Below are 10203 nucleotides of genomic sequence, written 5' to 3'. Positions count from 1 at the left end.
AGTACTACCCCAGCCTGTGCAAAGCTCTTCATTTTCTGTTACATGAATCTTATTTTTTATATTGTCATAAGGTGGATGTAATATATTCTTAGTCTATTTTATTTATGTAAATAAACACTTATTACTTAAAAATATAAGAAAGCAAGGGTGATGACAGAAGGCAACTGACATTTGCTATTTTTGTTGGGAATATAATAGGGTACAGCAGTGAGGATTATGGATAACTGCAATCATATAACTCACCTAAGGAGGGCAGCCACACGACGTACCCAGGGGGTTATTACTGTATAAAAATGGAGGCCCATTGTTCACTGAGCTTCTGTTTTTTTTTTAAGGAGGATCAGAAATGCAAATCTTATATGTTAAGTGGTCAACATATCTGAGGTCCAAATCTGCAGCCTTTATTTTGTACTTTTGCAATGCTTACTCAGACGATTTCTTATGTCATTAACTGAGTTCCAGGAATCAGCACTTTATTCCCCCCACTTTATTTTTATTTGCACTTAGCAAATATTCCTTTTTTCCCCTATTCTCCAACATTGGTCTTAATAATTTACCAAGTATTTTTTAAACATTTTAATGTATTTTCTGATGACAAAAGTAATATACACTCTGTAGAAAACTTATATAAACTGAAAAGTATTTATAAGAATGTAATAAAAATTCTTTTACACATAAAATTTTCTTCCTATATTTAATCTATGGTATGTTTAATTAGCATAATAAAGACACTGGGTTTATATTTCATAAAAGAAATTCTCCATAAAATTAAAATTCTTGGTAAGCATTATTTTAATATCTGCATAGATTTCTGTTGCTTAGATTTACCATAATTTATTTAGTCACTTCTCTGTCATTGAACAATTAGGTTGTTTTCAGGTTTTTCCCCATACTAAATAATGTTGTAGGGGACATTTTACACATTAACTTTCATCTATATTTTGAATTATTTTCTTAGAAATTAAGTCAGTATATTCAAATATATTAATATTTTTGAAGCCAAATGGATTTTCAAAATCGTTTTGCCAATTTACAGTACTGTCAGCAATTTCATTGTATATTTTCCTTCATCTAAAATATTTGGATAATGTCATTTAGAAAACTTTAAAAAGTAATTTATGGTTCCATTTCTCTCTCCTCTCTTCAACTTTTCTCTCTTGTCACTGACTTAGCAGATGACCTTTATTCCTAAAGAGAAAACTGAGGATTCCTATCCCTTCATCTACAAAGTTACACATGGCCACACTCATTCTGGTTCTTTTCCACTTGGCTCAATAAAAAATTCTCTTCTTGTTTTGGGCTAATACTTCCACTTGTGTTTTAGCTCTCATTTCTTTCTAGATCCTCTAAGATATGCTCTGTGAGTCATACTTCTGTCTTTGGTGTTTTCAATACCTTCCTCTCTTACGGTTCTTCCATACCAGAACTTGTTTTATTAGTAAATCCTTTCTGTCTTCTTCCTAGTTTCCCCTTCTCGTTGCTTTCTTATTTCTCTGTTTCCTTTTATGGCAAGTTTATTTGAAAAGTGGTCTTAACTCCCTACCTTTACTTTCTCCTCTTTCAAGATGCTCCTGAGCACCGATGTTTGTGCAGGTCACCGGTGATCTGCTCTTTGTGAATCTGCTAAGCTCCTTTTAGGACTCATCTGATTGTCTGTTATGATTCTTTAATACACCCTGACCCTGATCTTATCTAGGTGTGCTTTTCTAGAGATAGCAAACAGACAGATTGAGGAAGGTTGTAGCCAAATTTTTACTTCAACAGGGTTGCCAGTTGTGGCCAAGGACTGGCAGTAATGGAAGAGAAGAGAAAAAAGATGAATATGGTTAGAAAGTGCACTGAAGAAAGGAATAGGGTTATCAGCTAGTGATTGTGGAACAGGAAAACTTAACATGAGTAGTTTGGGGCACTCATGTTAACTAAACATAGTAGCAGGAGAGTAATTAGTAAGAAAAGAGACCAACTGTAATGACAGATGGGATACCAATCTGATTTATTTATTTATCCATTAACTTAATTAAATCATATTAAACTCTTCCTAGCAATACATGCTAAGCACAGGGAATACAGTGTTTTGAGGGGTAGATAATTCATTGGCAACATTGGCAGAATCAAGTAGTTATAGAAGCCAGTGCAGAAGCAGATTGGTCAGGGGTCTTGAGGGGGTTTAGGAGCACAAGAATGCATGGTGATTGTAGCAAGAATGGACCCTGATATCAACAGCAGCAGAGAAGACAACTAGAACTCATTTTGGAATAATAATAATATAAGGCATGAAGAAAGGAAATAATGGTGTAAGAAGGGATTATAGAAGAGAGAAAAAATCAGAAGCAGTAGAAGCTTCAAAGGTGGCAGTGATGAGGCCGGAATGCTGGCACATGGGTCCCAATAAGAGTACCTCTGGCAGATGCCTGTGGAAATCACATAGCGAATGTGAACTTTGATTCTGTTTGAAATAAAGACAAAATAATGCCAATGCAGTCATTTGTTTGCTTGAAAAGTATTCTCTAACACAGGGGATAAAGTCTTCATTAAAAATTTCAAGTAATATAACTGTAATTAAAAAATTAAATAATGTTAAAAAATATAAACATTGTACCCAATTAGAAAAAGAGACATGTACGGATTGGTCAACAGGGATGTAAAATAGTAATGGGGATGTAAGAGTACAGCATGGGAAATATAGTCAATAATATTGTAATAACTACGTATGGTGCCAGGTGGGTATTGGAAATATCATGGGGAACACTTTGCAAAGTATGCGATTGGCTAGCCACTATGCTGTATACCTTAAATTAATACAAAATAATACTGAATGTAATTGAAAATTGTTTTTAAATTAAAAAATAAAGTATGTGATTATCTAAAATTCAAATAAGTTGTGATGACATCTAGATATTAGTCTGCGTTTTGGAACTATAAAGCTAATGCAGACTACATGACAGCAAATCAACTCAAATTTCAAGATTGCTTTGACCCTAACAGATGTAACACATTAGAATTTCCTAGTGTAAATAAAAGGGCCCAGATATATTGTTCTACATCACAAGATTTCTTGATGGAACCTATCAAAATAAATCAGAAGCACATCCATCAAATGTCATTTGAAATATTTCAGAGTATACTTTCTCAAGAGAAAATAAGTTCAGATCTAATTAAGTTTTCTGAAGTTAAAGTCTGGCCAGAACAAGACAAATCTGATCAGAGTCCTCTTCATTAATTTAAGATTGTGAAGGTATCTCTAGGATGGCCCTGAGGCTGATCAGATAATTTTGCCCTTCTTTAATCCCATTGCCTCAGTCAAATCAATAGAGTGGTGATACCTGTTAATTTCCAAGCTATTCGCAGTGATCAGACCAAGTACACTGCTGTCCAGTGACTTTTTTTAGCCATATTCCTTAGCTGGAGAGCAGGCATAGGAAAGCAGGCAGTAGGCATAATCTGATATTGGGAAACTGGAAGTTGAAGGGCTGTATTGAAGTTTAAACCAGGCAGGAAATCATATGCACAGCCTACTTGGCTATGACAGAGACAGTAGTTAGTGACTGAACACCTCCCTGAGAGCTGCTTTGGTGGTTGTGGGATAGTGAAACAAAAGGCAAATAATGCAGTTTCCCTCTGAGATAGGGGTCCTTAGTTTTTAGACTTTGGAAGTACATAAGAAAGAAAACAATGTGAAGTAGAGATGACATTGTGCAGGGACATAAGGTGAAATAATGTGAACCTCAGCACATCTTTAATGTGAATATCTACATACCTAATAATTATTAATTGATTGGTTGGTCTATTTAGCCAAATGCAAGCCTTACAATTGTGATTTTAAAATCTTGAAGCTTCTATAAAGAGATCTTTGGTTGGGGGCAATGAACATTTCTTATTTATTTAAAATTTAAAAATTTTTTTTCATTTACACTTTACATTCAATATTATTTTGTATTACCTTCAGGTGTACAGCATAGTGGTTAGACAATCATATACTTTACAAAGTGTTACCCCTGATATTTCCAATCCCAACTAGCATTATACATAGTTACTACACTATCGTGAATATATTCCCTCTGCTATCCTTTACATCTCCATGACTGTTTTGTATCTACCAATCTGTACTTCTCAATCCTTTCACATTTTTTACCCATTCCTTCCACCCACCTACGCTCTGGCATCAGGTTCTTATTCTTAAATCAAATGTGCCTTTCATTTACTTTTTAAAATTTTTTAAAAAAGTGAATCTTTATTATATTTTCCCATTATTATTTAGTCCCCTTATACCTCCTCCCCCCCCAGCAATCACCACACTGTTGTCCAGGTCCATACGTCTTTTTTCTGTCTTGAAAAAAGAAACCCCCTAACCCCTCTGTCCCTTAGCTGTCATCCTGCTCTCCATCTATAACTCTGTTCCCGTTTTCCTTGTGAGTTCAGTTGGTTTATTAGATTCCATATATGAGTGAAATCATATGGTATTTAACTTTCTCTGACTGGCTTATTTCACTTAGCATAGTGTTCTCCAGGTCCATCCATACCATTGCAAAGGGTAGAATTTCCTTCTTTTTTACGTCTGAGTAGTATTCCTTTGTGTAAATGTCCCGTAGTTGTTTTATCCACTCATCTACTGATGGATACTGGGCTGTTTCCAAACCTTGTAAATTGTAATTAACTTCACCTACTTTAAATCAGATCATTGAGAGAAGGCTCTACATATTCATGTTCATGACCATAAATTTTGGAACTGGCTCTACCACTTAATAGTTATGATACCTTAGGTATTTACTTAACCTTTATGATGCCTCATGTTGTTCATCTGAAGAGTAGATATAATAGTAGTTATAACCTCTAAGTGCTGTTGTGAGGTTTGATGAAATAAGAAATATAATAAAAACAGTAACTTTACATAATAAATGTTAGATACTTTTATAAAAAGATCTCTCTGAGTGAAATAAGTATTCCAAGGGTCTTGGAACAGAGGCTTGCATGGAGAAGATTTCACAGGCAGAACTGATTTGTATTTGTTGGGCAATGAATATGTGACATGTGGACTCCCTGCTTTAGGGTAGAGGTACTAAAACCAGAAGGCATGTCAGTACCCTTGACACATTAAGCATATTGAGATTGCAAATATTGTTATATAAACTTAGATAACATGTAAATATCTACTGTCCCAAGCTCTTGCTAGAGGGTGAGGGAACCATGAGAAATCATTAAATGTCTCTGTAATGGAGTTATATGAATAGCCCTATTACCACTCCAGGTCGATCAATCCAACATGGACTATTTGCATTGATGCCTTTGAATTTCCACAAAATTCTGGTGTTCAACATCCACTTCAGTAACACCTGCTTAGATTGCATCTGATGATTCTGCCTGGCAACTATTCTCCAACCTTCTACTAGTGGCCTCCTCATCCCTTCTGCCTGGCATGTAGATGGAATGGTCAATCAAGATGTCTCATTTTTCTCTAGCTAAGGGATCAGGCAGAGCAATTAAACTTTTACTCCAGGATACTGAATCTTGAGTGAACTGATTCAAGGACTAAAATGATTATTACTGATTCTTCCAGATGGAAGTAACTAGAACCCAGAAGAGGCTCTGTGTGTGTATGTGTGTGTGTGTGTGTGTGTGTGTATGTGTGTGTTTGTGTGTGTGTGTGTGTGTGTGTGTGTGACCCCAGAGCTGTTCTGCTCTATTCAAAGCCTGTTCCTGAACTTTTTCTTCAAGTATATGAGCTACTTGATGTCCTTCCATTATTGTCATTATTTTTAACAGATATAATTTTGAGTCATAAATTGGTATACGTTTCTGTGCTGAGGTTAAGGTAGGCAGGGTGATTGGGCATGGTGAATGATTACTATAATATAGTTTCTGCTCTAAGGAGCTCACATTCAAGCAAGAAGTCCAATCCATGCATGATTAGGTGTAATACAGAGAAGATGCCTTTGATGCTAGCTTATGCCTGCTGGGTTTTAAAAGAGGAATACAAGAACCATGCTTTAGAGAATATTGGGTCTCACGTATTATGGAGGCAAAAGAGAAACTGTGAGGTAAATGTGAACCTTACCTGAAATTCTAGTGGCTTAAATGAGAATTAGAAGAAAACAGAATTGTATACTTATCAAAGATTTGGAGAGGAAATACATTTATATGTCAAGTAAGAAATACAGATCATAAATGAAAACATTTGTAAAGGGAGCTGCTTCCTGTGATTTTAAGAAAAGTTTCAGTTACATATATGAACAATTTCAAACAACCAAAATAAGAATATAAGCTATAAACTGGGATAATTGTAGCAACTATGACCAACAAAGGATTTATATTTCTTATCTATAAAGTGTTCATATAATCAGGCTTCAAGAGACAAATAAACTAAGGATTTAAATGGGTATTTCATAAATGAGAGCAAACAGCTAATAAACAAATGTTTGAAAATCATTTTTGGCTTTACTAGCCAGCAAAGTAATGCAAATTAAACAATATTGTTCATATTTTGCTTATTATACCAGCAAATATTATAAAAGATTATAAATCAATAATGTCACACTGTAGTATATTAAATAAATATTTGTTGACTAAATAAATGAAGAGATTGGTAAATATTAGGGGAGATGCAGGATACTCATTATTTCATACTATGAAATCTATGCATATGAATAAAGTTATGTATTTATGAAAAATACTGATGGAGCAATGTTCATTGCTCTTTATTACAGTTCCCTTATCTGTAAAATGTAAGAAAAGAAATGCATCACTTTTAATATTTTTCCTTTTATTTAATTTGTTTTCCCAAATTTATGGTATAGTGTTATATTTCTTAAACTTTTGAAATAAAAATCTATAAAAATAAGGACTTCAAAATTTTAAACATTATACATTGGGCTTAGATTATTGTAAGAGGGACGGTAAGGCAGGGAAGACTGAGATCAGGGTTCCTCACAGTTTAGGAAATGGCAGTAAAAGAGCTGGCAGCCCAGGACCCAGGGCCTGAGGGGGTGGCGCGTTGCTTGAAGAATCTAACCCAAATTAGATTCTAGCCCAAATTAGGGCCTGTTAACAAGGCATTCAGGTTAGGCGAGGGTGGTACGCCGTGATTCCTGGGAGCACATCCTGAACAACGGGAAGCCTGTTTGTCTCTACTATAGCTGCATATTCCTTGAAATATCCCCAGTCTCTAATAAAGTTTCCTTTTGTTTTTGAAGCAAAGAGTAGGCTGTCCTAGAACTGAAAGGATGGGGGGGTGGGGATGTAGCAGTGGGGAAGGAAACAAGAAGAATCAGAAAGACCAGTGCTTGTGAGACAAAAGAAAAGTGAGATCTGTCAGTCATCAAAGGGTCGGGAAGTAGAACTGCCTACATTGTGAGTTCTTAGAAACTCTATGCAGTATAGTGAAAAGTGGACTTGTATTTCAGAATTACTAGTTTTTCTACAATTGCAGGTTGTTGAGCTTCATTCTAGTCCTGAGGCAAATGCATTTCATACATTTGCTCAAAGCGATTCTCATGCACTTAAAAGCGTCAGAACAATCAAATGTCTGTGTGCTTAAGAATTGGCAGAAAGCTTATAAGACGTAGGCACTCCTAGCTCTGGTTGGTAAGGCTCAGTGGATTGAGAGCCGGCCTGTGAACCAAAACATACATACTCCTGAGTTCTGTCATGGAGATTCTGATGCACTGCAGCTGGGCTGCTGTCAAGCAATCTGCATTTTTAGCAGGCACCTTGGGACTCTGAGGCAGGTGATTCGCAAGTCACACAGAAACAATGTTATAGGTTCTTTGAATAAAGTTAAAAGTTGGCAAAAAAGCAAAGCATGACATACTAATTGCCTATCTATCGTCTATCTATCTATTTATCTATCCATCCATCTATCTATCAATAATCTAATCCTGGTGAACTTATTATTTAAATAAACATAATATAAGACCTTTGTAACAGAACCTTGTCCTTTCCCATTTCCACATCCTCATTACAGGTTATAATGTAAGTTGCAAAGCAGTTATTTTTATGAGCTCACTTCTTGAACGTGAGAAGTGATTTTATCCAAACTCCAAGGATTCTCTAATAGGTGGCAGCAGTCAATGCCTGAGTCAGAAAGTGGCGAGAAGACCCGCGGCATTGAACACCCTGCTCCCAGATGGCAGTACCTTTAAGGAAGGGGAAAAAAACCTGTAGGAAAGAGATTTTAAAAAAGAAAAAAAGATAAAAAAAAAACAACAAAGTTTAGTTCTTTTAGCGGCTGCAGGAGGGTACCTGTATGAGTGAGTTTACCAGCTCTATCTCATAGGTAATTCCGACTGCAGACAGAGGTGTGACACATGGGGAGGAGCTCTTCATCTCCTTCCCCGTTTCCTACCCCTTCTTCTCCGCCCCCACGTACTCAGACACATTTCAGTTCCGCCGTTACAACAGGCTTAGATATGCATGAAGTGGAATCAGACTTTTAGGCTGAAGACCACAGGGTTGGAGGCCGTATAAAGTTCTTGGCTACTTTCATTGATTTTGTTTGAGAAATAGTATTTGATTTTTATTATTCAGTTGCTATTTCCTTTGTTACCATTCCTGAATTCTTTGCAACTGAAAACACAGTCTCCTATGTTAGCTGAGAGGAGAGAATGAAGGATTTTTTCAACATTCTTTAGGTTAGCATGTTTTGGGGAGAATAAGACATTCCTGGGGTTGGGTGTGGTGGTACGCGTAGGATCAAATGAAGAAAACCTAGAAGGGGAAGTGAGACTCCAGGAGAAAGAAACTGTCAGCACTGTATTCATACAACAAGTTCTCCTTCTGCCTCCTACAAGTCTCCTGCCAGAATGTTATCTGCTTAAAACATGAATGGTTTTTAAATTCTGTTTTGATAACAATGTTTATTTACTTTTTACTCTAACTTATGGAGTTTTTTTTTTTTTTGCTTGTTTTGTTTTTCCTTATGAAAGCCATTCAGTTGTAAAAGTAACAGAGGCGTGAATGAATCAGTGGTGTATTGAGCCCTGTTTGCCCTATTTTTGTTTTTTTACTTATTGAAGTTGCTGGGGTTACATTGGTTAATACATAGGTTTAAGGTGTACAATTCTATATTAATACATCATCTGTATATTTTATTGTGTGTTCACCGCTTCAAGTCACGTCTCTTTCCATCACCATTTATTCCCTCTTTACCCTCTCTGACTGCACTTCACCCCCATTTCCCTTTGTAATGATCATACTGTTGAATGTCTAGGAGGGTTTTTGTTGTTGTTGTTGTTGTTTTTTTCTTAATTCCCTTAACGTTTTTGTTGAGCCCCCAACCTTTCTCCTCTGACAGCAACTTCTATTTTGTTTGTTAGTTTATTTTTTTCATTTGATTCCACACATAAGTAAAATCATATGGTATTTGTCTTTCTCTGACTGGCTTATTTCACTTAGCTTAATACTACTCTCCAGGTCCATCCATGTTGTCGCAAAAGATAAGACTTCCTTCTGTATTAGGGCTGAGTAGTGTTCGGTTGTGAAGATGTGCCCTGTTTGAGCTTCTCTCACGGGCTAAGCTGCAGCTCCAGAGAGATGAGCAGGCATTTGGCCTCAGGCCCAGTAGCCATCCTTCCATTGCCAACAACTGTTTATTTCCCCACTAAGATGCTTTTTCTCCTCACCCTCTTATCACAAGTCACACCTATTGACAGGTTTTTAACAGTTTGTTTTGGGTTAAGGCAGAGAGGTTTATTATTATTTTAACCTTCAACCTTTCGTAGCTTGTAAATTATCTTCCCTTCCCCTCAGAGGAGCAACAGCTTATGACATTGATACTGTCCCTGAGTGGTGAGTCTTGTCTAAGTCTTTCCCCTGCCATGACAGCCAAATGCTGAGCTCAGGGGCTGCCCCAGCCCAGACAGTGTGTAGCTGATATTATACACTGTTGAGGCTACTGGAGGCAGTACACACCCCTTGCCTGGTGACTTCTCGGCCACACAGGGCCATGGAAACTGGTTGTTTTCCAAGACAAAGACTAGTGGTAAAGTAAGGATCTTGAACACAGATGCTTCTGTCTGCAACTGCCTGTCATTGGAGAGCCTCTAGCCTACACACAAAACACTTGCGAATTTGTGTGGGGAATTGTACAGCACTTTAATTTAGAGTATTTAGAAAGATGGGAACAGGGAACACAAAGGATTTTTTTACAGTCACAGTCTATGTGCTGCTCTGATTCTTCAGGAAGGAGAATTGAGCACTGGGATTTTTCTT

This window comes from Pteronotus mesoamericanus, unplaced genomic scaffold (genome assembly GCF_021234165.1).
Source record: "Pteronotus mesoamericanus isolate MK-2021 breed Mesoamerican mustached bat unplaced genomic scaffold, CSHL_Meso_final contig_164, whole genome shotgun sequence".
Taxonomy (NCBI): domain Eukaryota; kingdom Metazoa; phylum Chordata; class Mammalia; order Chiroptera; family Mormoopidae; genus Pteronotus; species Pteronotus mesoamericanus.
Note: the sequence above shows the minus strand (reverse complement) of the source record.